The 24670-nt window shown below is 46.0% G+C and overlaps 1 long non-coding RNA gene across 1 annotated transcript in view; it reads left to right on the top strand.

The window, feature by feature from the left end:
- The first annotated feature begins 23449 nt into the window (after positions 1 to 23449).
- The window catches only part of LOC138497425 (uncharacterized), an 84193-nt gene continuing 82972 nt past the window's right edge, over positions 23450 to 24670 (top strand). The window contains exon 1 of the long non-coding RNA XR_011278579.1: positions 23450 to 23955. This is a non-coding gene — a long non-coding RNA (uncharacterized lncRNA). The remainder of the gene's footprint in view (positions 23956 to 24670) is intronic.

The following is a 24670-nucleotide window of genomic DNA, read 5'->3' as shown; positions in this document are numbered from 1 at the left end:
GAGCATTGCATTCATGGAATTTTTTCCTTTGCTGGGTGAATTGCAGTTGTGGGGAAAGGAGTTGCAAAACAAGTAAGTGAATTTCAACACTGGCAACAAATGCGTAGTTCATGTGGTGAACAGACAGTCAGCAAGGGATCATAGGGTGGCGAGACTGATGAGAGAGTTCGTTCTACGTTCCATGGAATTGAATGTTGTATTTAAGACAACACATGTGCTGGGGAAGGATAATGGCGTCGCTGATGCATTATCTCGTTTTCAATGGCAGAGATTCCATGAATTGGCTCCAGAGGTGGAACAGGAAAGGCAGCGGATTCCGGAGGAGCTGTGAAAGATAGGAAGCTAAGAGCGCTTGCATTGGTGGAGGGTTTGCTGGCTAAGGCATCTAGAGAGGCATACAGGAGAGCTTGGGAGGATTTAATAGGAGGGGGAGCTTGTAGTTGGAAGGGTAGGGAGGATGCGGAAGATCGGAGAAGGGATGATGTCACTAATTTCCTCTTGAGGTGTATGGATAGGGGTTGGTCTAGGGCAACAATAATGGGGAAATTGGCAGGGATAGCTTTCTATGGGAAGTGGTTTTGGGGTTTTCAGCCGAGTGGTGGAGAAATGGCGGCCAGGATGCTGGAGGGATGGGCAAGGAAACATAAAAGGGAAGAAGACGAGGAGACAGGTATCGGCGGAACTGCTAACAAGGTTGTGCCGGGCTGTGGGAGGGGTTTGCTGGTCGACCTGGGAAGGAGAATTGTTTGCGACCTGCTTTACATGGCTATTCTTTGGGGCCTTTAGGGTTTCCGAGCTGGTGGGGGGAAAAAGTGGAGTAAGTGGCCTGCATTGAGAAGATGTCCATTTTACCGAGTTAGGGTTGGACATCAAGACCAAGAGGTCTAAGACAGATCAAAAAGGAAAGGGCTCTTGGGTTCTGCTGGGTCGAGGGAGCAAGGATTTGTGCCCGGTTCGGACAGGTTTGGTATGGAAGGAGCGGTCCAGAGGGAGGACGGGTTTGGTTTTTCAACATGAGGATGAGGCGGCAGTTTCAGCGGTGCAAGTTTTGGGGATGCTACGAAAGTTTTTGATAGCGGTTGGGGAAAAGGCGGAGGAGTTTGGAACTCATTCTTTCAGGATGGGAGCAGCACCTGAAGGTAACAGGTTGGGCTTGTCAGAGGAGAAGGTGAAAAGTTTGGGGCGGTGGAAGTATGGGAGATACAAGGGGTATGTCAGGGATCTGGGAAAAGGGGATGTTTAAAGCTGTTTTGTAGGATCCTAGGAGTGTCTAATGTTGGTGGGATGGTTGTGATTTGTAAGTGATATTGTAATTTCTTTTTCAGATGCTGCTCGGAGGCCTGGGGAGATTGCGCAGATTTGGATCATGGACCATTCTATTGTTAAGTGGGCAGGGAAGGAGGCAGAGAAAAGGGTTTTTGGCAGGCAATTGGGTTGCAGCTACAAGATGGCATTGGTAAGATGGTCTGGTTAAAGGGGGCTTCGCTGGGATCAGCTGCTGACTATGTTGGTGGGGTTGAAGGAGCACTATGGGTCTCCAGATGGAGTGATCACTCATGCAGGGGAAAATTATCTGGTAAGAGATACAAGTGTGGCTCTTCTTAGAAAAATGAAGAGGGATTTGGTATGCGTCAAGGAAATGTGGCCCGAAACATGTGTAGTTTGGCCTAAGTTGTTGCCGCTGAGAGTTTGGAGGGGAGCGAGAAGTGAGGGAGCAATAGAGCTGGCTAGGAAGGGAATAAATAGTGAGGTGGAAAAATGTTGTGCATCGGCTGCGGTAAAGGGTTTGGAACATAAAGAAACAGATTATGAAGGTTTCATGATCTTCAGAGATGATGGTGTTCACTTGTTAGTTTTCGGGAATAGTTACTATTTGGCTGATTTGACCTTGCTGGTGGGAGACATGGTAGGGAGTTGGAAGTAGGGAGAAAAGGGTAGGGGTGGGGCAGAAAGAACACCTCAGTGGAGGGTTTTTCTGTTGCCGGAGGCATGGCCCCTTTAGATGTGGGGGGAAGGAAGCACAATGGGGGAATAGCGCGAGAAAGGATGGGGTGGTACTGTTTGCACAAATGGGCTACCCCAGGGAACAGGCATTGAACCTGGAGGGGCATGGCCCCGGGGAGAAAGCGGGACGCCTTGAGAGGTTTAAGGAGACGGTAGGGACCAAGGGATAGTTAGGGAGGAAGGGGGACTATTTAATTATTTATTTGTTGAAAGAAAATGTAAGTGTTGAGTTAATAATTGGTTGTTTAAATATTTTGTTAGTCTGTAAGGCCAGGGGAGCCAGGTAAGCAGTTATTTGTAAGCTATGGTCTGTCACATTAAAGCAACCTTTTCCACCATAAGCGAGTCTGGGTGTTTTGTGCTTGAAGCCAAAATGTGTCTGTACATAAATGAGCAAACATTGGTTCATCAAAGGTTTGACTTTTCATTTTGATCATTTTTGAGTAAACAGGGAGGGGCCAGATGGGAACGCTTTGGACCCATCCTTCTATGTTCAATTTACACATGAGTAAAATGCACCCGATTTACAACAGTAACATTTGTTGATTAGGCTTCTGGAAATCCATTATGCATATGTACTGAGGGTCAGAAAAATAAAAAATGAATCCTGAAATGTCCTGTGTGAGCAATAAAACAGCCCATAACATGCCTGGGCACAGTAAGCTGCTGTGATGTCCCCTTTCCATCAGCAGGCAAGCAGCTTTAAGTGACCTTGCCTGAGAAACACCACCTACTGCTGTCAACTCATGGGGAGATTCCACAAGGAAGCAAGGCTATTGTTTAGTGATCAGAAATGACCCAATATCCTTCAGCACATGGAATTGTCACAGCGGAATCCAGTGGTACCATCAGCCAACAGGGTCAGCTGCATGCGGGCAAGCAACGGTACAGGCTGCTGCATGCAGTACGACATACAAGTAATCAGCGGGGTTGCTAGGTCTGGGGCTATGCTAATGCCGGGACTGTCAGGACTCGGGGCTCGCTAGCCTTTTGGTTGTTGCCCCTGAGATTCTATCTGGGCTAGAACCAAAAGACCTGGGGCTATAGCCCCTTAACCCCTCCCCCCCTAGCAACGCCTCTGCCTGTAATGTCCGTCTCTCACTGCTCTGCTTCTTGGCCAATTAGTGCTGCACCTGTAAGGTGAGCTTGTGAAGATAATGAGGGTGTTACACCAGCAAAACAGTGGTCACCTGGCCATTGGCGTAACACAAAATGTAGCCCCCCCCCTGCGAGCCATGCTGAGGAGGACCTGCCCCCACACAATTCGGCACCAAATCACTGGTCGAGCCACACTCTGGGCCAGCCTAGATTACCACGCTTGCGCAATACGAACAAACGTGCTGTTGCAGGGGTACGCCACTCAGTGCACTAGGAGAAAGATATAAATATGTGTTTTAATGCATTATACAGCACACTTTCTGCAAAAAATTGGCTAAAAGGCCACAGCGTTTGCAATTGTTTTGTAGGGTAACACCAATCCAAAAATCCAATACATACAAGTCACCAACAGTGCACAGGAACATGAATGCTTTAATTAATATAATACTTTGCTATTAAAAATGCTATGCCACAATTGAAACATGCCCAACTGGCTGCACAATGTAGACTGGTCTAGACACGTAATCATATATTACAGTAAAGCTTTCCAGGCCACACTTAGACTTACATAGGCTGGTTACACCAAAATACTAGTTCAAGCAACAACACTTATCATGTTTTTTTAATCAGAGATACCCAGAAAAATATACAATGCTGCAGTAAGAAACGGCTAGAGTGGCAGCACCCAAATGCCAGTCTAGCCAGGTAATTACACTTAGCAGGACTGCTTTATCAGAGATGCCCAGTTAAAAAAAAAAGTCAAGCCAAACTAAAAAATGGCTACACTGGCTGCACCAAAATGCCACTCTAGCCACTAATACCACACATCATGCCTGCTTAGCCTGGACATGGATGACCATTACGATTTATAGCACAACTCCAGTCCCACCCACCCCCTCACACATCCCCTCTCCCTCTTACCACCTGCCCAACTCCCAGAATCAGCTTATCTGCCCAGAATTGCCTCTGCATCCTTTTTCCTTGTCCCAGTGCTTTCGTATGAGGCTCCTTACCTCATAGGTTAGTAGTAGGATGAGGAATAGTGGGACTAGGAGTAATGAAGATTACAGGTAACTAAGCCAGGCATTACCTCCATGTCCCTCTACCTCATCTCTGTACTTGTGTATGAGTCAAAGGGCCTCATACACAAGTACTGGGACGCGGAAGAATAGGGCTATGAATAATGAAGATTACCAATAAGTAACCAAGAGATTAAGCACAAGTAGTGGCACAACACCATTGAGCTGACTGAGCTTCAGAACAAGACCCCCCTTGACATTTTGGGCTATGTTGACTCGACCTGGCTGACCTACAGAGCTGTTGCCGGACAGAACAGGACACATATGTTAAACAACTCCTGGGTTTCGTTCTTAACAAAGGCCCAGCAGTTACTAACGTAAAGCATTTCACTGTTAGTACCTGCATTCAAATGCATAATTCTGTAGGCAATTAAAATCTTGATGTGGGTTTAGTACTTGCATGCCAGGGAAGCGATTGGAAGGGTAGAGGGGGGACAGGAGACCGTTTATTCTCACAGTGGTCCATGAGTGGGTTCTTTCAGGCTTAAATGAGAGAGTTAACAGTTGTAACTTTGAAGATGCACTAGAATTGTCTCATTAGAATGTATAAAGAAGTTAGATGCCCCACACAAATAAGTTTGCCCCTCCACCACCACCCATGAAGTTAGCACCTCTCCCAACATGTGAAGGGTCAGCACACACACCCGCACCCCTGAAATTTAGGTTTTGTTGTGCCCCTGAACACAAGCACACACACCATTCACCATACACACACATGCACACCCAGCCACCCATACATTTTAGTGTGTACCCTTTCACCATACAGGCACACCCAGGCAGCCACCCATGCATTTAAGTGGACTATCAGGGATGGGAATCATTTTCTGCTATTTAAAATGTATAATAGAGTGGGCAGATTGAATAGTTTGGTTAGTTTGAAGTGTATGAGTTAGCTAATTAAAACGTTCCAGGCACAGGCCACCTTTACCCCAGTATTTATGGCAATAGGGGACTTTAACATTCAATATGAACCACTGGCACTTCTGGATGGCCTTTGGGATGCCCAAGATGCTACATTTGGGATACCCTCACTAGAGTCAGCAAAACCAATTCGAACAGACGCTACTGCAGCGGAAGTAGCAAGGTTGATGCTTGAGTTTGGATTGGTTGCATGCAATGGGACAGTCCCCCCATATAAGCCTGCAAGTCATACCTATGTAGGTTACCAGGGAAGGTCTTGGATTGATTATGTAACAGTAAGTATGGCTGACTAGGCTAGTATTAGCAGTATGGAAGTGGTCAAATGTAGTGACAGTGATCACGATCCCCTGAGTTGCTCAATGACCCTTGGACTTAAGAGCAGCATTAACCTAGGGGGCCAGAGGGGTAGGAACTCCATTGTGGTAACAGGGAATTCTAAAAAAGCTCTGACATGGTCCACACTACATCTGTGCATAGTTAACCCAAGTATCTATGCAAGTATTGTAGGAATCATTGAGGGTATATGTCTAAGTGATGGGTCGGCCACAAATGTTGGAGATGTATACAATGATCTGACAATGATATTGTCCCACTTCTTTACCAAACAAACAGGGACAAGTAGGAAACAGGCATTAGCTAATAAAGGATGGTTTGATAGTAATTGCCAAGAGGCAAATTTACTTTTTTTTGTTTTTTAATATTTTTATTTTTTTATTGTATTTACCAAAAATTCATTGGTTTTAACAAAATTGTCAAAGTCTATTTCTTCTGTTTTCGTCACGAGAGCCGTAGAGAGGAGCACTTGTATGGTTTAGATTTCACTTCTTCTTCTTTACTTTGTTTTATCAAGATGAAAGCCTGTTGCAAAATCTTTGCCGTGACAATTGCCCAGGATGTTTTCTGTCCGCTAATTAGCCGTTGCCACCAAGTCTCCTCTTCCCACAAAATTGAGGCCTCCAGAACAGTTGACAAATGAGCCTTTCTCAGGGTTCTCAACGCCATGCAGGAAATTAGTCTATATGAATTTGATGGACTGTTTCCTCTGATGAACAACATTTTGTTGGTTGGCAACGAATTTAGCCTTGCTTTCATAAAGAGCTGTCTCAGAGGCTTGCTAGGGAATTATTTGTAGATTTCGGCCAGATCGTTATACTTTCTCTGTAGAGGAGGTAGATGGTTTAAGAGTTTGTTCTTTTGAACCATCTCTAAGGTAGCAATCCAGTCCAGTTCCTCCAGTTTTCTCTTTACTCTAAGAGGATTGATCAACAGCTCCTCTTGCGAGCAAGCGATTGAAGTTAGTTGAGCCTTCTTTTTGTCCACCCATGTTTTTTTGTCCAGCCATGTTGTCAGAGTTTTAGAGTTGCCTGCTTTGATTTCCATCGCCATCAAATTGTATAGGGTTGGTGATTCTGGTAGGAGGATTTTTCTGTATGGGGACAAAGTGTTGGTTTCCACTACGGCTTTTAATGAGATCAATCCCAGTTCTTTTCTTATTGCCTGTAGTGAAGTAGAGTTTGGAACTGACAACAACAATCTCCAAATAAAGGCTTCAATCTTTGGCCGAATCTTTACCGGCAGCAGAGGCATGGCTTCAACTCAATATGTCAGGCACGGGATGACCTTTGCCTTGTAATATTTCAATACTGGTAGCGGCGAGAAACGCCCAAACTTATTGTCCAACATTCTTGCCTGTGTGGTCATTGTACGGACTTTGGACCAGATGAAGTTTTGCATGCTTGTCTCCTGTTTGGTGTTGTCCAGCATGACACCCAGATATTTGAATTTTGGGACTACTTCTACCTGCATGTTATCCAACGACCAGGATGATATTGTTTCACACTTTTTCTTTTTGCCCAAAATCACTATTTTCGTTTTTTCAATGTTGATTAGAAGTTTATTTTTGTTGATGTACTCGACCAGATTAGTCATTTGGCGTTTGAGGCCTATTGGAGTCTGATCGATCAGGGTAATGCAGTCCAGACCCAACCTTTGGCGGGAAAGCCCTGACCAATTCCGTTGATTCTTTGTAGTCTCTAATGAATGCCGTGAACAAAGCTGGCGCCAGAGGGCATCCCTGTTTAACGGCCCTCGTGTTTGGAATACTAGTCGATAGCAGGCCCTTACCATTTAATTTTACTCTCATCGATGTATTGGAATAGAGTGCTGTTATCGGGGCCAAGATGTTATTCGGACAATTTGCTGCTTCGAGTTTGTTCCACAATAAAGCTCGATCCACCTTGTCGAAAGCCTGGGTGAGGTCAATAAAGGCTAGATAGATGTTGGAAGATCTCTCTAGCGCTTTGCTTTTCAGAAGGCTGAGAATCATGATGTTAATTGATGCACCCGCGTTTTTTTGGAAGCCAACTTGATAGGGATCGTGCAATGGAGCAGACTTTAACCAGGCTTGGAAAATCTTGAGTAGAAGCATGCCAAAAACTTTGCCTATACAGCCCAGAATGCTATACGGTCTGTAATTGGCCGGATCAGTTCTACTCCCCTTTTTAAAGATGGGTACTGCCACCAATGACGTCCATGATACCGGCACTGTTTTAGTTGTGGCACAGTTTTCGAAGACTTTGCTAATGAACAGCGCCCACTCTTCCGCGAAGGATTTAAGGTCAATGTTAGGAATACCATCTGGGCCTGGTGCGCGCAAGGTTTTTAGTTTCCTTATGATGCCTTTGATGTCATCCTCATCTGAGAAGTTGTGCCATTCCTGATGTTGTGCTGTTTCCTCTCTTATCATTTTTGCGTCCGGCTCTTGAAATAGGACTGAGAAATGTGCTACCCACGCTTCTTCACTCACACAATTTGCCTGCGACGGCATAGGGTGCGCCCCTGATTGTTTGATAAGGGACCAAAAGTCTCCTGTGTTTTTGCTTCCTAATTTCTTTAGCATCTCCTCTGCGTCTTTTTGGTACAGGGAGATTCAGTGCTGTCTCAGCCACTTTCGAAAATCATTTCTCGCCTTCTGTGCATTCTTTATGTCCACTTCCATGTTGCTTTTATTTGCCTTTTTTGTTAGGCTTCTTACTAAGGCTCTTCTTCTCACTAAGATTTTGTCGTATTGATGGCTTTGCATGTCTTTCCCGACCACATTTTTCTTTTTCATTTTTATTTTGAAAGGGCTGAGTAGAGGTTGATAATCAGGGATTTTGACTGTCGATGTGTCTTTACATTGTCCTTCTTTACGATAAATTTGATTCAGTGATTTTATTCTCTCCGCTGTCAATTTAAGTCGATTCCCTTGACCATTTAGTTTGAGATGGTATTCGCAGAGGAGTTGCTCCTATTTCCCCATTTCCCATGTGGCTTTAAGCAGATTGTGATCACTCGCTTTTGTTTTCACAATATCGAATGTTGTGGCAAGGCTCAAGATGTTGTCTGTAGCAAAGATAAAATCAATGGTCGCACTGGAGGTGTCTCTTTCCCATGTCGGGACCCGATCTTGCTTCGGAAAGGCCTTGTCAAAATTGTGGCATCCTTGTGAGGTCATTAAATCGAGCCATTTCTCACCCCTTTTTTCTGCTGGAGTAGTTGGTTTTTGTCCAGTGGCCCCTTTTAAGGAGCATCTTGCATTTAGGTCTCCGCATATTGTGACATGCGTTACTTTTAGTTCTATTAGTAGTTGGTCCAATATGTTTCTTATGCTCCTCAAAAAATCCTCATCTGAGATGCTCTTTGGGTTCCAGTATACGGCGATTATTGCTACTGATAACTCTACTGTACACTCGGTATATTGGTTTGAGATTGTCCACTTTGTTAGTATTGCTAAGTGGTGTATAGATGATGACAGCGTGTTTTTAATGCTGACGCCGCTACCTGATCTCACCGCTAGGAGAATCCCTGATGACGGGCGACCCAGTTCACTTTTCTTTGCGGGGGAGAATTCAATCGAGAAGCCATCTAGATGGGGTTTTTCCAACAGCCATGTTTCTTGTAGGGCTAAGATGTCAAAATTGCCCAAATTTACATCGCCTTTTTCTAGTAGGTGTTGATGGCCTTGCGTGTTCCAGGATCCCATGGTCAACGTATTATGATAATTGCTTCTTTTGCATACACGTCACTCGAGGATCCTTCCCGAGGGTGACTGGCTGCTATTTCCTGGCATATGTCGATATGGTTTTTGGTAGCCACGCCCATAATTAATAATAAAATAAAATAATTTGGCATTTATATAGCGCTACGAACCCTCAGGTATCTGAGCGCTGCTTATTATTACCCACGGTGTGTGGTGCTCATTTATCGACCTCGGAAGGATGAAAGGCTGAGTTTGGCCCTGCCGGGATTCGAACCTGCGATAGCAGGCTCTGCACGGGTGTCAAAGCGAGCGCTCTACTCGCTTCATCTGAGGGAGTGCTGTTCCTGTTTTCAATGTTTGCTGGTTCTTGATACTAGGTGTTAATTGGCTGTATCGTACCTTGGCAGTTTTTACTGTTACCGGGGTTCTTTCTTCTCTATTATCAAATCCCCTGCCTGTTTTTGGGGTTGTGAGATCTTGAGGTGGGCCAAAACTGTTTCTTCTCTCTTTGGCACCTTGCCTGCTTGACTCCGATGGGTTAGTCGCTTTAGCGGTATAGGCTTGCGGCTTTATCATATGCCTTGGTAATCTGCGGGAATTATAAAGTTCCTCCGTTTTCGATTTGTAGCGAGGTGATATGGTTCTGCTTGAAAGCTTTGGATCATCCACCTCACTAGCTAAGTTGATTTCTGATTCATCCCGTATTGATAGGAGGAAACCGTCTTTAGAAAGTTATGTAATCGCCTTGCTGATTGACAGGGGCATGGTCGTGGCCTTTATTGGATATATGCCTTTGCCGTTTCTCCTCTATGATAAGGTTCCACCCTTACGTAATCTTCTGCCCTCAAGCTTTTTAATAACGTGGTCGAGCTGAAGATGTTCCTTACAGTCCTCCTGTTCAGGACCATATTTTCCCAATTTGTATTAGATTGTTCTAATTTCAAGATTACAAGGCTTTGGGGTTTTTCTTTCCTGTTGTGTTTGGAAGGTCTCCCTCTTTCCTTCGATGGATGTCTCCTTCGGGTGTCTGCTTTCTCCCTCCTTTCAACCTCTCGATGTTTGTCGGTTCTTACTTGAGGCTCGTGTGCCACCCTGTCTGCTACTTTTAATCTACTATTTACATGTTCTTTCCCATCGCTATTTGCCTTTGCTTTGGTACTGTTCTTGGTGCTTTTTGCAGAGCCTGGATCCTTGAGTTGTTTTTCACTTGAAGGTTCTCTGCACTTTCTGTCTTCCACATAATTTCTCTTTAAATCTTTCTCCTTCTGAGCTCCTCTTTGACTTTCTTCTTCGTCGCTATCTTCGTATAGCGACAGATCCATGGCGGACTTGTCCGCTAAAAAGTCATTTATTGTTTTGGGCGAATTGGCAGAAAGAGGGTGTGAACTTGGTTCGTAATCATTTCTCCTCGTACCCACGGTGTGAAGTGACCTTCCATTCTTGGTTTCCCTTTCTTTCTCCACTATTTCCGTTGTCTTTGTAGTGGAATTTGCTGCGCCCCCGGGACTGGACTCTGCCCTTTTGGTTAGTTTCAATAGCACTTCTTTTTGAGTCGTGTCCAATTTTTTGTTTTACTTTGTCCCTTTGCCACTGTATTTTCGTTTCTACCTCATTCGTCTGGACCTTGGGGTCGGTTCTTCCGGCCTTCTGGGTTCTCGGCGAGTTTGGCCCTTCTTTTTTTTTGTTGGGGAAGTTGCTTTAAAGAAGAAGTCCTCCAGTAGATTGACTTTTCCTCCCTCCTTCTTGCTGTGGGAGTTAAAAATGCTGAAGTTGCTGCCGTTTTGATCCTTACTCAATGCGTTTTTTTGCTGTATGTGTTCCGTTTGCGTTGACTTAGCCATCAATCCCATTTTTTGTGGTTTATTCACTGTGTTGCCATTCGTAGTTCTGGTTTGGTTACCCTCTGCCCCACCTGCAGGTTCGATCAGAGATTTGTCTTTGGCCATTCTTTGTTTATTTTGTTCTGCGGCACTTATATACCCTTCTAGAAATATAAGTTTTGTATGCATCATTGCTATTAGTGCCGCCTGATCTTTCATGGTGTCGTTGATGGTTTCATAAAGTTTGCACAATGGGAGCAGAGCAATCGTGAGCGCTGAAATAACAGTGGTCATGTCATGTCTTTTTGTTGGAGTGTCTTTTGGCGTCATAGGCCGGTGATCACCGTAGCTCTGGTGCCTATTCGATAAATTTAGAAATGCTTCATGGGTGTTTGCTCTTGTCGGTGAATAGGATTTTGATGTGATTGGTACATTTTTACGTGATTTCCCTAGAGGATCCTCTTCTGGTTTGTCCTTTCCTTGTTGTTTTGGGGTTACAGTTTCACTCCGATTTGGGGGCTCCCCCCTTGGTAGATGGTGTTCAATAAGGATTTGTTTACGAGCAACTGTATCCTCCTTAGCAACCCCTTTTTTGTGGTTTGCGATGTCAGAAGCACCACCATCTCCTTCTGGCGAGCTCTGCATGGGACTGTCCTTATTGGCCTCAAGTGGTATGGTATTAGTCGGAGGCTAGTTATTTGGGCTCGTGTAATTATTTATTGTTTTCTCTTCCAAATCTTTCTGAGGGGGGATAAGCATTCCATAGGATGTATTTTATTTTTATTGTTTGCCTCTTGTTGTTTTGCTGGAGATTCCGTCTCTGACACCAAAGGGTTAGCCATTTGATCTACAGCAGGTTGATTACCACCTTGCGGCTGGCCCCGCTTTACTCACTTTTGATGCTGGAGTTGGTTCTTTTTAAGCTTCAAGGATCTCCGCATTCGAGAGTTCTTCCAAATGGTTGTGACTTCTTTTTCCATGGTTGTTTGACACGTAATTTGCAGGGATGCGGAGTGCTGTCTTTTGAAAGAACTTTTTGATTGATGATAATTGCGGCTTATTATATTTATTCATACGTCTATGGGCAGAGTTCATACGCCCTGGCATCCGAGTGCTTGAATGGGGTTTGGAGCCTTCTTGTTTTTCCACCTGAATTGCTTTAACGGGCGCTGCGGCTTTCTTGGCAGGGGTGCATTTGTCCTTCGATCGTTCTATATTCGCAGCCCCTTCCTTCAAAGGCGAGCCCTGCGAACCGGCGCTGGTGTCCAGAGTGTCTCCTATGCCGTCCTCCGACTCGCTGTCATACAGAACCCTCGAGTCTGGAGCAGCAACTCACCCATTCCTCGTGGACGGAGGCTCCGCTCCGCCCTCCCCGGCTCCCCCTCTGGGCCCGGATCAGCGGAGCCTCGCTCAACCCCAGCTCCACTGCCCCTCCACTAGTGCACTGCAGCAAAGGCAAGTGGTCCCCCACCTCGGCAATTGGGACCGCCTGAAGGGTAAGTTGGAGTGCCTCCTTTTCACTAGACCCCGTGATTCTTTCCACTTGTTCTTCTGTAGGCGCGTCGTTTGTTGATAATAGCACTGGTGTCTTCATGGGGGGCACTGTTTCGCCCAAGTCCTTTGTCCACAGAGATTTCAAGTGCCACGGGCGTCCCAGCCGCGGGATCACTCCCCATCGTCGCCCCTCCGGTCGCCGACGGGGAGGATCTAACCGCCAACTGCTCCGGTAGGCACTCGAAATCCACGGTCACTTCCCTTGCATGTTGTTGCTGCCGCGCCTTAGTTTCACTTTGTTCCAGGGCTTCCAACCTTGCACCATTTATCTGTGCCGTAATGAGAGATGTTGTTTTTGAAAGTCCTGGGGGCTGCAGTTCCCCCTTACGTTGATGACCTGTGACAGATAAACTTGAAGGTGCTGATAAAAGTCGTTTTCTCCCTCTAGCTGGCCCTCTAGGTGAGCGGACAGCGATGCCTTCGAGCTTCTCAGACAACATTTGTCTGTCTCACCTTCCATTTGTTGAAGTTCCGTTGTTGTCATTGTAGCTTGGGAGTTGTTTAAAGTCGCCGGTTGTAGCATGTCTAGGCTGTGTGGCCTGGCACGGACTGCACAGACTGCTCCAACCTCAGCGACAAGCTCCACGGACGCTCTGCGGCTCCAAGCAGTCTTTATTGTCCTCCCACACTCTGTAGCAAGGCAGTAGAAAGCAGTCTAGATACAAAATGGAGCCAGAAAATGCTAGGTGGAGAGCTTCCTGCACAGACTGCTCCAACCTCAGCGACAAGCTCTGAGGCCGCTCCGCGGCTCCCAGCAGTCTTTATGGTCCTCCCACACTCTGTAGCAAGGCAGTAGAAAGCAAAATGGATACAAAATGGAGCCAGAAAACGCTAGGTGGAGAGCTTCCTGCACAGACTGCTCCAACCTCAGTGACAAGCACTTTTATTAACCTACCTTAAGAAAACTACTCTGTTAAACAAACCATATTTGAAGAAATTAAGGGAATCCTACAAGAAGCTGGTTGCCACAAAAAAGGCAGAATTTAATGAGAAAAAATCGGAAGATCTGCTGAATTATTGCAAGAAAGAAGATCAGGTGAACTTTTGGAAGTCAGCAAGTCGGGATGAAGGGGAAATGGGTATTCAGCTGATGAGCCATATGCCCCCAAGTGAGTGTTTTAGCTATTTTAGTACACTCTATGTTAAAGCCTGTGGTGTCCACGAATCACTGAGGGAAAGTGATGAAATGACAGTAGATAGAAGTACGGCTGAAATGTTCTCATTGAACGAGGTAACTGATGCAATCACTGGACTGGGTAGGGGGAAGGCTCCGGGCCTGGATTGCCTACCAATTGATTTATTCCAAGATGAAATAACTTTTTGGGTCCCTCTGTTAAAACATGTGTTTGATTATGTGGCAAAAACGGGGGATGTTCCAATCTCTTGTCGTAGTGCGACTATTGTGCCAATTTTCGAAAAGGGGGACTTTAGAAAGCCGGGTAACTATAGACCCATCTCATTATTGGATGCTCCCAGAAACATTTTTGTTAAAACTTTAAACACACGTTTACAAGAATGGGCTATTGAGAAGAATGTTCTGAAAAATCTCCAGGCGGGATTCCGCCCTGGTATTAGCACCGTGGACCCATGCCTCAGATTAAATGCAATCCTGGTAAAATGGATCACAATCCAGCACGCTAGGATTTATGCGGTCTTTGTGGACCTTCGCACAGCCTTTGATAGTGTTTCTGTGATAAACTCAGGGCAATACTGAGAGACAAAGGCATTCCAGAATTACTTATATTTAATATTCAATCCTTATACTGTAACAATAGTGCTTCTGTGAGATGGGGTTTGGATGAGGCGACCACAGAGTACTTTGCAGTAGAAAGGAGGGTTAAGCAGGTGTGCGTGCTAGCCCCCTTTTTGTTCTACTTGCATATAAATGCAATAATAGAGGAGTTAATGGCTGCCAGTACAGATGCTCCAAAGTTGGGGCCGGACAGGTTCCCAGCACTCCTTCATGCCGATGACACTGTATTGCTATCTACCACACCGATGGGACTAAGACCTAGTTTGACAACATTTAAAGAAAAATGTCACAATCTCTCAATGTGCTCGCTCCACCTTAGTCCCTGCAGAGAAGGAGGAAGAAGAGGTCAAAGCAAAGGCAAAAGAGGAGATTGAATTATCTATCTGAAGATTCCTCCAAGCTACTGAGAGAAATATCAGACAATTATCGGCTGTTCAGCAAGACGGAAGTCTTCTTTGCATGTATCCTGTCACCTGTGGTCCAGACTGCAACAAATTCGAAATGGCTCCAGATCCTACGATGGGAAATGATCCAGTTGATGAATGATATGGAATAAGCATTGAATGCAATCAAGAGCATAATGCGGGCTATCAGGATGATGACCCTCCAGAACCATTATGTGTTGAAACTATTAACGGCTATGGAGGGGGGATGTACAAAAATCAGACTGTCTTGCAGCACGTGCATACCCCCAACAATGCAGAAAAGGGGTCCCTCTCACACATCATAGGGGGCCCTACAGACACTAAAGACTGGCATGGAAAGTGAAGGAGGAATTGAAGAAGACAATTGGTTCGATGTAATGTTCTCTTGGACGCCATCATGGATGGGAGCAGTGGTCAAGATTTTAGTCCCTATCATGGTACTCTTGTTGGTGATGTTCTATACGTGCCAGATGATCCTTTGGTGCTGCGTGAAAACACTCCCAAATAGCGCAATGATGATGGCTTCAGTTGGGGCAAGCAGTGCACCTCGTGGTACAAAAGATGGGCAGGCTCAAACAGATGATCCTACCAAACCTGTTTTTGTAAGGATTGAGAGATCAGTTGATCCCCCATGGACATGACCACACCCCCACCAGATCCAGAAAGTCACACCAAACATTGGGTGGATTTATCAGGTGATGGTGGGTGTATTTACCCTGCATGTCCCACTGACAAATATGCCCAGGCTGGGAAAGTTTGTGTGATGTATTTAGAGTATGGGTAACAAAGGAGGGAACATGGAGGGCTTAAGAAGCAGCAAGGTTGGCAGCAGAGTTAGTTAATGTAGGATTAACTAAAGGGGTGAATGTTGGGATGCATATCCAGGTCCCCTGCCCCTAAAGCGGTTCAGGATGAGGAAGATAAAGATACATGGTAACGTAGAAGGGGAGGTTGTAGGGGGAGGGGGATGCCCTGGAGGGGCTAGTGAATATTATAGTTTTCAGTAATAAAGGGTAGGTGAGCCATTTTAGCTTTTCAACAATAAGCACTGAACTGTAACCATTTTAAGATTGAGGCCTAGGATGGTCAGGCTCTAGCAGTAGCACATTATGACATTTCAGCACCAATACACGTTCCCATCCCTGCTACCAGCCCCGCTGCAGATAAAAAGGCCTTCACACCAAGCAGATATGACCACCCCACTGTCTCACGCGGCAGGCCTATGCAACTAGAAAGGAATGTGAATAGCCAAATGCGAACAGGGCTGTGACTGTCCCTGAAGAACGATTTCCTGGGGTATTACCCAAAAAGACTGAAAATAAAAGTCTGAATGGGAGATTTGGCTGAATTTCAGCTGTACAAATATTTCTAATGGCTGAAAAATGCAACCGAATGCCCCATTCGGTGGCATTATAGTGAACAAGGGGAGCGGGGGCTGCGGGTGTGTGCCCCGCACCTTTGTTCACTATAATGTCTGCGGGGTTTGCAGGGGTTTCCACTGCACCTTTTCGTATAAAGTTAAAAAAAGGACCTTGTGGCACCGGTTCGAGATTATGGAAGTCAATGGAAACAGGCGTTGCAGGGAGACGGCGTGGAGTAAGTAAGGGGGTGGTTGTGATCAGGTTATCCGAAATGGCTGCAGGAGGAAATTCTGAATGTTATTTTCGAACAAATAACGTTCGGTCATTTCTTCCTCAGTCATTTCATATAAGAGAGAATCACCCAAAATCTTTCCTGGGAGCCAGGGCAGAGGTTCTGTGCTGCAAAAACAGCCTGTTCAGATTTAGGGTCCTGGTGACTCCATTGTGATGCTGGAAATGCATCGGAGGGACAGGGCCTCCGTATCCTTGTCCTTTACTGCTTTTTATCGTGTGTTCTGTCCTGTTTTCCGCGCAGGAGTTCATGTGGGACTCCTGGCGGTGCAGCTCTCTCTCTTTTGGTTTGGTGAACAGACCCATGGGATAGCCTTATGCACCCGTGGGTAGGGGTGCAACCCTGTGCCCTTAGTGTATGTTTTTGGGCACCTGTGTGTGACCCACGGAGCAGGGTACGGGCTGGTGGCAGCTCCATGCTGAAATGACTGGTGCCCTGAGCGTGCTCCATTTTGGGATGCGCAGGCCCTGTCATTGCAATCGGTAGATTCCTGATGGAGACAAAATGGCCCCCATGGCCTCTTGCCTTCCATCACCGGTTACATTGATCATCCCGAAGTCCTGGGAAGCCCTGCCTCTGCCCCTTCCCCCTGACTGGCTGTTGGGTGGAAGGTCCGTATATGGTAGTGTGGGGAAGTGCCGACCAGACTGACTGGAGCCTTCTCAATGACCGTATGTTGTGGGTACGCCTATGGGTGGGACCTGGGTGAATGGAGTGTGTGATGAATATACATTCTATGTTGTGGCTGTCTAGTATCTGGTGTTTGACACAATGGTTGAGACAGCCCTGCCCGAAACTGGTATGAATGCAGCTTGGGGTGTTGAATGGCTCGGTACTTGTCCCAATACACATAACTTGTTGTGAGTGTCTGGAGAGAAGTGAATGACCTGAATACCTCGTGTGCCTGATTGGCTGCCTTCCTGCATGAATGCCCATAGTCGTGATTGGATGCTTGAGTGTGACCCAGCGGAATGAATGGGAGATCAACAGTATACCTGGGGACCTCTCACTGCTAGGAATCGTGTTCAGAAGCTGAAGTCCACTAAGACGAGTAACTGGAGTGAAGCTTAACCTTGAGCCCTGCTGGACGAGAAGAATTGCTGTTGCTCTCCTTCGCAATCGGAAAGCTGCTGTGCTTCAAGAACTGACCCAGAGAGGACCTGGTAAGGCACCCTCCTACCGAGCTACGAGGGACCATCGTGCACAGCTGATCTTTGCCTAAGCTCCCTGGTAGACAGACCTTCGACAGGCTGCCGACCCGATACGGGGACTGCTGCGGAACTCCAAGGAGAAGCGCCCAGACTGTTGTCCGCCACTGTTGCAGACCACCGTCGCCGACTGGAGCCGCCGCGCTCCCATTGCCTAAGAACTCATTGATCCAAGGACGCTTTCATCCGCATCGTCGCCGCTGTATCCTGCTGGAGAAGGCCTGACTGTCGACGCGCCGAAGAGCATTCACTGGTGGGTTTCCCGCCACCCAAAGACCACAGAGACGCCGACGACTCGACACCCTTGTTGGGCCACAGTTCTTTAACTGTTTGCGGTCCAGAACTATCGACACTGAGGTGCCCCGCACGCCTCTTCCTTGCAGGACGTTTACGCTTCCCCCATCAACGAGCACCGCTACAAAAGGAAGCGGCCACTTCACCGTCGTAGCTCGACCTGTTCTCCATCGGACGTTCGACGACCCATGACTCTTGCCTGAAAGGGAGGACACTCAAGAAGGGTTGTCGATTTCCCCGACGAGGAAAGCTACAACGCCAGGTACTTTGGGGTTGCAGAACTATTGGAAAGTCTAAGTGTGAACAATATATGGACTGGGCTTGTATCTTTCTTCTACAGGTTGCCCAGGTGGGGGGATCTCCACACAGAACTGTGTCTAGTGGTATGGGGCCAGTATTCTGCCAATTGCTCAACCATCTTGCTTTCCTTCCTCTCTCTACTGCTGGTTTCCTGTTTATTTTGATCTGTGTGTCATGCTGACCGTATGCACTTGAATAAGATCTAATAACGTTAGTGGTACCACTTTAGAATTGTACATATTTACCATTGCTGATTTTCGGAGTACAAGTGAGTTATCGTGATTGTGTATATGACCTTAAATATTAATTATATAAAGACTGTGTTGTAACCGATACAGTGTGTGGACATTCCTTTGTGGGTGCTCGGGGACTACACTGTACTTAAGAACCAGCTTGCATCACCTCCTGCGAAGCTAGGCCTTGATTGCTCGACTATGTCTACCAATACTAGAGAATCTTGGCAGGGGTCTCTGTGCCTCCCCTCTACCATATAGAGAGCGGAAGTGCAGACCCCCCCTCCGGTCTTTACACCCATGATACTTGCCACTCTGTTTGAACTACCACATGCCCAACATTATAACTCTTAAATCTTGCACACAGTGCTGATTAGTGTGGTCCTGGCACTGCCCAGGTAAAGGTCCAGGGGAGGGGGAACATAGAGCAGGCTGCCTTGTGATTTGTACTGTGAGGTGCACAGGGTGAGGATAACAAATCTAGGTCAGTGACAGGGAGGCATGTTGAGGGCACCTACGTGTCATGGATCCAAAGAAGTAGCTTGCATTTCAGAGGGCTAATCTGACCTCAAGAGTATCCACTGAGCTCATGTACGATTACCAGGTGTGAATCACGTGACTTGCTCGTGAAGAGAAGAGCATTCTTAAGTATCACGTTCCTGGGGTCCAACAGTAACAAGACAAGAGTCTACATGGAAGGGGATTGACTAAAAATAATGACCAATCACTTCGCAACCCGAATGGAGAGGGTGGTATGCAGCGGCATTGCTAGTGGGGGGCTGAGGGGGTGTAGCCCTGGGTATTTTGGTTGTAGCCCCAGGTCGAAGCTCAGGGGCTACAACCAAAAGTTTATAGCTAGCCCTGAGTCCCACCAGTCCCGACATTAGCTTAGCCCCTGATCTTTTCCAGACCTAGAAACACCCCTGGCGGTATGTACATAGGGGAGGATCAATGAGCTCAGGAATTAGTAATGTATGTTGTTTGCATATGTGTCGACAATTGCCCTTAAATTGAAGTGTTTTACCTTGAACTAACCAGTGTGTTCCATGGCAGTCGGGAGAGAAGGCCCATACTGACATGTTATTTTCTTTCTTTGTAAAATAAAACTTTGTTATCCTTGCAAGAGGTGCACCTTGCCTTTTTCCTCAGAGGATTGTCATTTTTTGGCTTGGTTGCCGGTGGTCCGCCCTACTATCCTTCCAGAGACAATGAGGGAAGCAACCATTACAGTCCTCCTGAAAAAAGACAAAGACCCTACTCAATGTGATTTACATAGGCCAATTTTTTTGTTAAATGTGGACACTAAAATTCTGGGGAAAGTGTTAGCGACAAGGTTGGCTGGGGTGGCACCAGGTCTGACACATTCAGATCAATGTGGGTTTGTGGGTGGACTTAACACACTGATGAATTTATGCCGACTACATCATGTCATGGATCAAGTGAAGTATTCCAAGGAAGAGATGGCACTTGCCTCCCTGGAAGTGGTCAAGACGTTCGATTCATTGGAATGGAAATGGCTATTTTAAGTTTTGAAGGCATATGGCTTTGGGGTAGGGATTATACTGTGGCTGAAACTCCTGCACAATGGCCTGATGGAACGAGTGAGAACTGGGACCTGGGTATCTTTGCATGGGATGCTGGAAAGGGGCATAAGACAGGGTTGCCCAGTGTCACCTATATTGTTCTCCTTGGCACTGGAGCACCGTGCCAGATATTTCCAAGCATAGATTGGTAAAACATGTATTATAGCAGGGGGCATGACACATACTATCTCGCTATATGTGGATGATGCCTTACTATGTATACATGACCCGTTGGAGAACATGTCGATTGTTTTGGAGGTCCTGGGGAAGTTTGAGAAACTGTTGGGTTTCTAAATTAATAGGGAGAAATCCATACTGTTCCCGCTAGTGAGGTTACATACTAAACAGAGTGAGGTTCTCTCAGAATGGGGGATTAAGTGGGAGCTGGAATCTTTTAAATACTTGGGGATCCTGATCTTTCACAAAGTAGAAGAGTCATTGGTATACAACACGGGACAGCGTTATCAAGGATAGGAGATGCCATTAATTTTTGGAAGGTGTTGCCACTTTCATTGATGGGGAGAGTGGCTTTATGCAAAATGGTGGTTCTTCCCAGGCTGCTGTATTTCTTTGCAAACATCCCGTATATGATAGTGAGGGTATTCCTCAGAATCCTTGATGAGAAGTTAGGTGAATTTCTATGGAATACGGAGCGATGTAGGGTGAGCATTGGGACATTGCGTCATCCATATGCAGAAGGGGGTTTAAACCTGTCAGACTTGGACCTTTATTTCATGGCGGCACAGATGCACGCTGTGGCCATGTTGAATACATCTCCCAAGGGAGAAATTATTGGGCTGTTGGGTGGCATCCCAGATCATACACAGGGAATCGAATTATTATGGAACTCCATAGGAGGGCAAGGCACCACAAATGTTTTCCGGGTAGTCCGGGAAACATGGAGGAGGTTTCTGATGAAACTGAAGGTTAAAGGGTTGTATGGGGCTGACTTACCGATGGGTCTTGACACAAAGATAATGACGGCTCTGCAGAGCATTGTTTTGGCTGCTTTGGCGAGGTGGAACTGTAGGATGTTAGGTGATTTCTTTGTGGGAGGGAAACTCATGACGTTTGACCAATGGAGATTAACATATGTTGTCTCAAGTGACCACTTTCTCACATATGCAAAGATAGTTAAGAGATTGGCAGAAATGTGGGATTGCATACCAAAAGAACCGAAACGAGTTCAGTAATAAATGGACTATTAACGTTGGGGGAAGGAAGGAAGAGAATTCTACGTTGCATAATGTTTAAAAAATGCCAGACCGAGTAAAGAGTCAGTAATCAAGAGTAAGTGGGAAACAGATATGGGCTTCTCAATCTCGGACAAAAAATTGATTCAATATTAGAATAAGTGAAAAAAGTGTCATGAAACGCTAGGTTTCAATTGATTCCGTTTAATTATTTGCATAGAGTGTATATGATGCCAGCAAAGCTGCACATGATATACCCTTCAATTTCACATGAATGCCCACGTTGCAGAGCGAGTTCCTCAAGTTTCTGGCATATGATTTGGGAAGGCCCAGTTATAATCAGGTATTGGGAAGGGGTAATGAAGCGCCTCAACTGTTTATTGGGTAGCACCTATACACGCACCCCAATGGCCTGCCTACGGGGATTGCTTTTGAGGAAGAAGAGATATAGAACAAGGAATAGAATGGCGCGATTCATGATGGTTCTGGCCAAGCGCAAGGTGGCAATTGCCTGGAAATGTGCTAATTGCCCACCGATAAGACAAAGGCTTCACGATAGACAAAGCTGGGGGGACTTGTGGAAATTGAACACTTAAAGAAACAGAGGAACACGGAAGAGGAAGGAGCTGCTGAGTTGGAATGGGGACAAATGTTGAACGAATTAGTTTCCTCTGCGGACCTAACACCCCCCTGAAGGGGATAGCATCTGGTGCCTGTACCACAGGTTGCTGTAGGAAATATCAGTTACACAGTTGGACCATATAGGCTGGGATGGTGGATAATAACGAGAGGCAAGCATATGACAAACTGTTATGGGAACTTGGGAGGGGGGAAGATGGGAAGAGCCAGTGGTAATGGGGGAGGGGATTCAAACAGGGTTGTGGGAGTCCACATGTTATCTGGGGACATGTTGGTATGTTCCGTAGATCACTGGGATTTGAAATCGCCTCTAAGATTTGGATATGGTGTGTTGGAATTTGAAAACAATCAAAAGAATTAAAAAGAAAAACAAGCCACCCAATAAAAAGCATGCACCAGCAACAAACAAAAAAAAACTATACAAGACAAAGCGATGTGTAGAGCATGTCTGCCTGCTCAGCACCAAAGCCCAGAGGGCCATGCAAATGGCAGCAGAGCATGTATACAACCCAATAACATGACTCGACGTGACCTGCATATGCTCTAGGTCAGGGAGGGTCAAGAGAAAAGCCCCTTGGTCCTTTCAGATCATGGCCCGGAAGTGTTTGACAACCAGTGTCCTCGACCTCAGCGTCTGCTCACTCTGGCTTCCCCTTGGAGTCCAGGCCCGGCTTCCTGTAGGCAGCCCTTCCTGCTGCGTCTACTGAAAAGGGGGACAAGTGGCCTCGGTGTTGGGAGTAGTCCTACAGAATAAGCCAGTGTGCATCAAATGGGCGCTTCCTCGTTCTGCAAACTGAAGGAGTCTCAGGCCGGGCCGCGGGGCACACGCGTCGAGCGGCTCCATGGAAAGAAAAGCAGGATCAAAGACGCGGCCCTCGAAAAACTAAACATTTGTCACTAACTTCTTCTTTTGATGTGTTTCTTTTTGAACACTTTCCTTTGCTTTTATGAATTGGACAGGTGTTATATCCTGCATATGTATGAGTGGGGTCTGAGTCAGTGTAAGAGCTGTGATGGAATGCTAGTGGAGCTTGGAGTGTTGGGGCACCTGGGGATTCCAAGGGAGACGGTTAAGACTTGGAGCTGGGCAGGGAACCAGGGAAGAAGCTACTAGTGATCTCTCTCTCCTAACTTCTACACTAAACCTGTAACTAAGACAATAAAGCGTACTTCCTATTTTCTACATACCTGAGTCAGCCTGGTTCCTGCTCCTTGTTATTTCTGGCTCAAGGTAGATCCTGCAGGAGGCAGGATACATCATTTGGCGACGAGGATGGGATTTAAAGAAGCGAACATTGGAGTGAAGGTTGGAGGGAGAGAGATGCCCAATTTACCTGCGCCAAACAGCTCTGAAGTCGGTGAGCTGTTGGAAATAAATGTGGAGTTGGCGCTGTCTATGGAGGTGACTGACTATTTCATTGGAGGCACCAGTCAGGCTAGAGGAAAAGCCTGTGGTCAGTGATAAAGCAGCTGGAGGAGTATTGGGCCTTTGCTGGAAGGAGGCCGTGTGGCAGGGAGAAGGTGCCACCAGTAAGCAGCTGTCATCTTTTGGAGCCTGAGCGCCGTTGCGCTTTTGCTGGAGAAAGGGTCTGTGGAACTTCAAGTCCGGAGCAAAAGAGTTTCTGCTGAGAAAAAAAAAAAAAAAAAAAAGAAAAGTGTTGTGGTACACATTTTCGTAAGTCCTGGAGGGTCGTATGGGGTCCTGGGTGGCGCGCGCCCAGTTGAACCCCTGCGTTCCAGCTCTGCCGTTGAGCTGGAACGCATGCAGGCAGCCCCTCACCATTATTTCCTCGGAGCTCAGGAGCCTGCAGAGGAATACAGAGGAAAGGACGTCTGTGCGTGTACAAACGTGATGACGTTTGCGGAAATTCAAGAGCATTATTTCATAATGGAACTACGGAATGTTGGAGTGAATAAATTACACCGGCAGCTGCAGATTAATCTTTGACGGAAGAGAGGTGAAATGAAATATGAAGCCGTGAAGTATCGGTTGAAAATGGGAATTTGGAACACGCAGCTGAATTAAATCAAACAAACATGGTTGAACAGAGTAATTTCGATACGGGGAGTGCACAGCTGTTTTTTAAGGCATCTCCGTTTTGGAGTTTGAAGTTTCAGTGGACAGTGCATGAAGACAGATGGCACTTTGATTTACGGACCACGATGCCAGTATTCAGGTTAAAGTTATCTTGGCAGATGTAATGTAATACATTTTTGCGAACTCGAAATGGTTTTAAATTGAAGTTGCAGCACATTCAGTGCACACAATGACAAGATGCAGGTTATACGTTTATTTTTCGGAAGACGTCATTTATATATATGCACTAGTAATAATGTAAAGTTGTGTTTATTGTTGCATATATGGGCAGGCAGAAGTTGCATGTGTGCACAGTGGATTTGGGGGCGCTGTTTTTTTTTTTGGAGATGTTTTAATTTGCTTTATTTTTAAACGAACTGCACATCATTTCTGGAGGAACTTTGAAGTATAGAATGGAAGTAGAATTGACGTATGGCACAATAATATGGAAGAATTATGCATAAATGCTTGATTTTTTTGTAAGCATTGGGGGAAGCATTGAGCATGTTTATGCTTAATGTGATGTGCATTTTGGGGAAATGCAATTTGTGGGGAAACAAGAATTGAAGTTTAGCATTAAGAATTTTAAAGAATATGCAGAAATGCTTGATTTTTGTTAGAAATTGCACATGATATGGTTTTTTGGGCGAATCTTTGATCTTTCGTATGCATTATGTAATTTGCATTTTGGGGAAATGCAAATTTTGGAAAAGCACAATTTTTGGGAATTGCAGATTTGGAAATTCTAATTGTCTGATCTGCGTTTGCATGTGTTGAAGTTCTGTACGATTGTGGATTAAGTCTGCGTATGTGAG

The sequence above is a fragment of the Ambystoma mexicanum genome, chromosome 5q (assembly GCF_040938575.1).
Source record: "Ambystoma mexicanum isolate Mex_15411 chromosome 5q, UKY_AmexF1_1, whole genome shotgun sequence".
Taxonomy (NCBI): Eukaryota; Metazoa; Chordata; class Amphibia; order Caudata; family Ambystomatidae; genus Ambystoma; species Ambystoma mexicanum.
The sequence above is the reverse complement of the archived record's forward strand: the minus strand, read 5'-3'. Positions and strand labels throughout refer to the sequence as shown.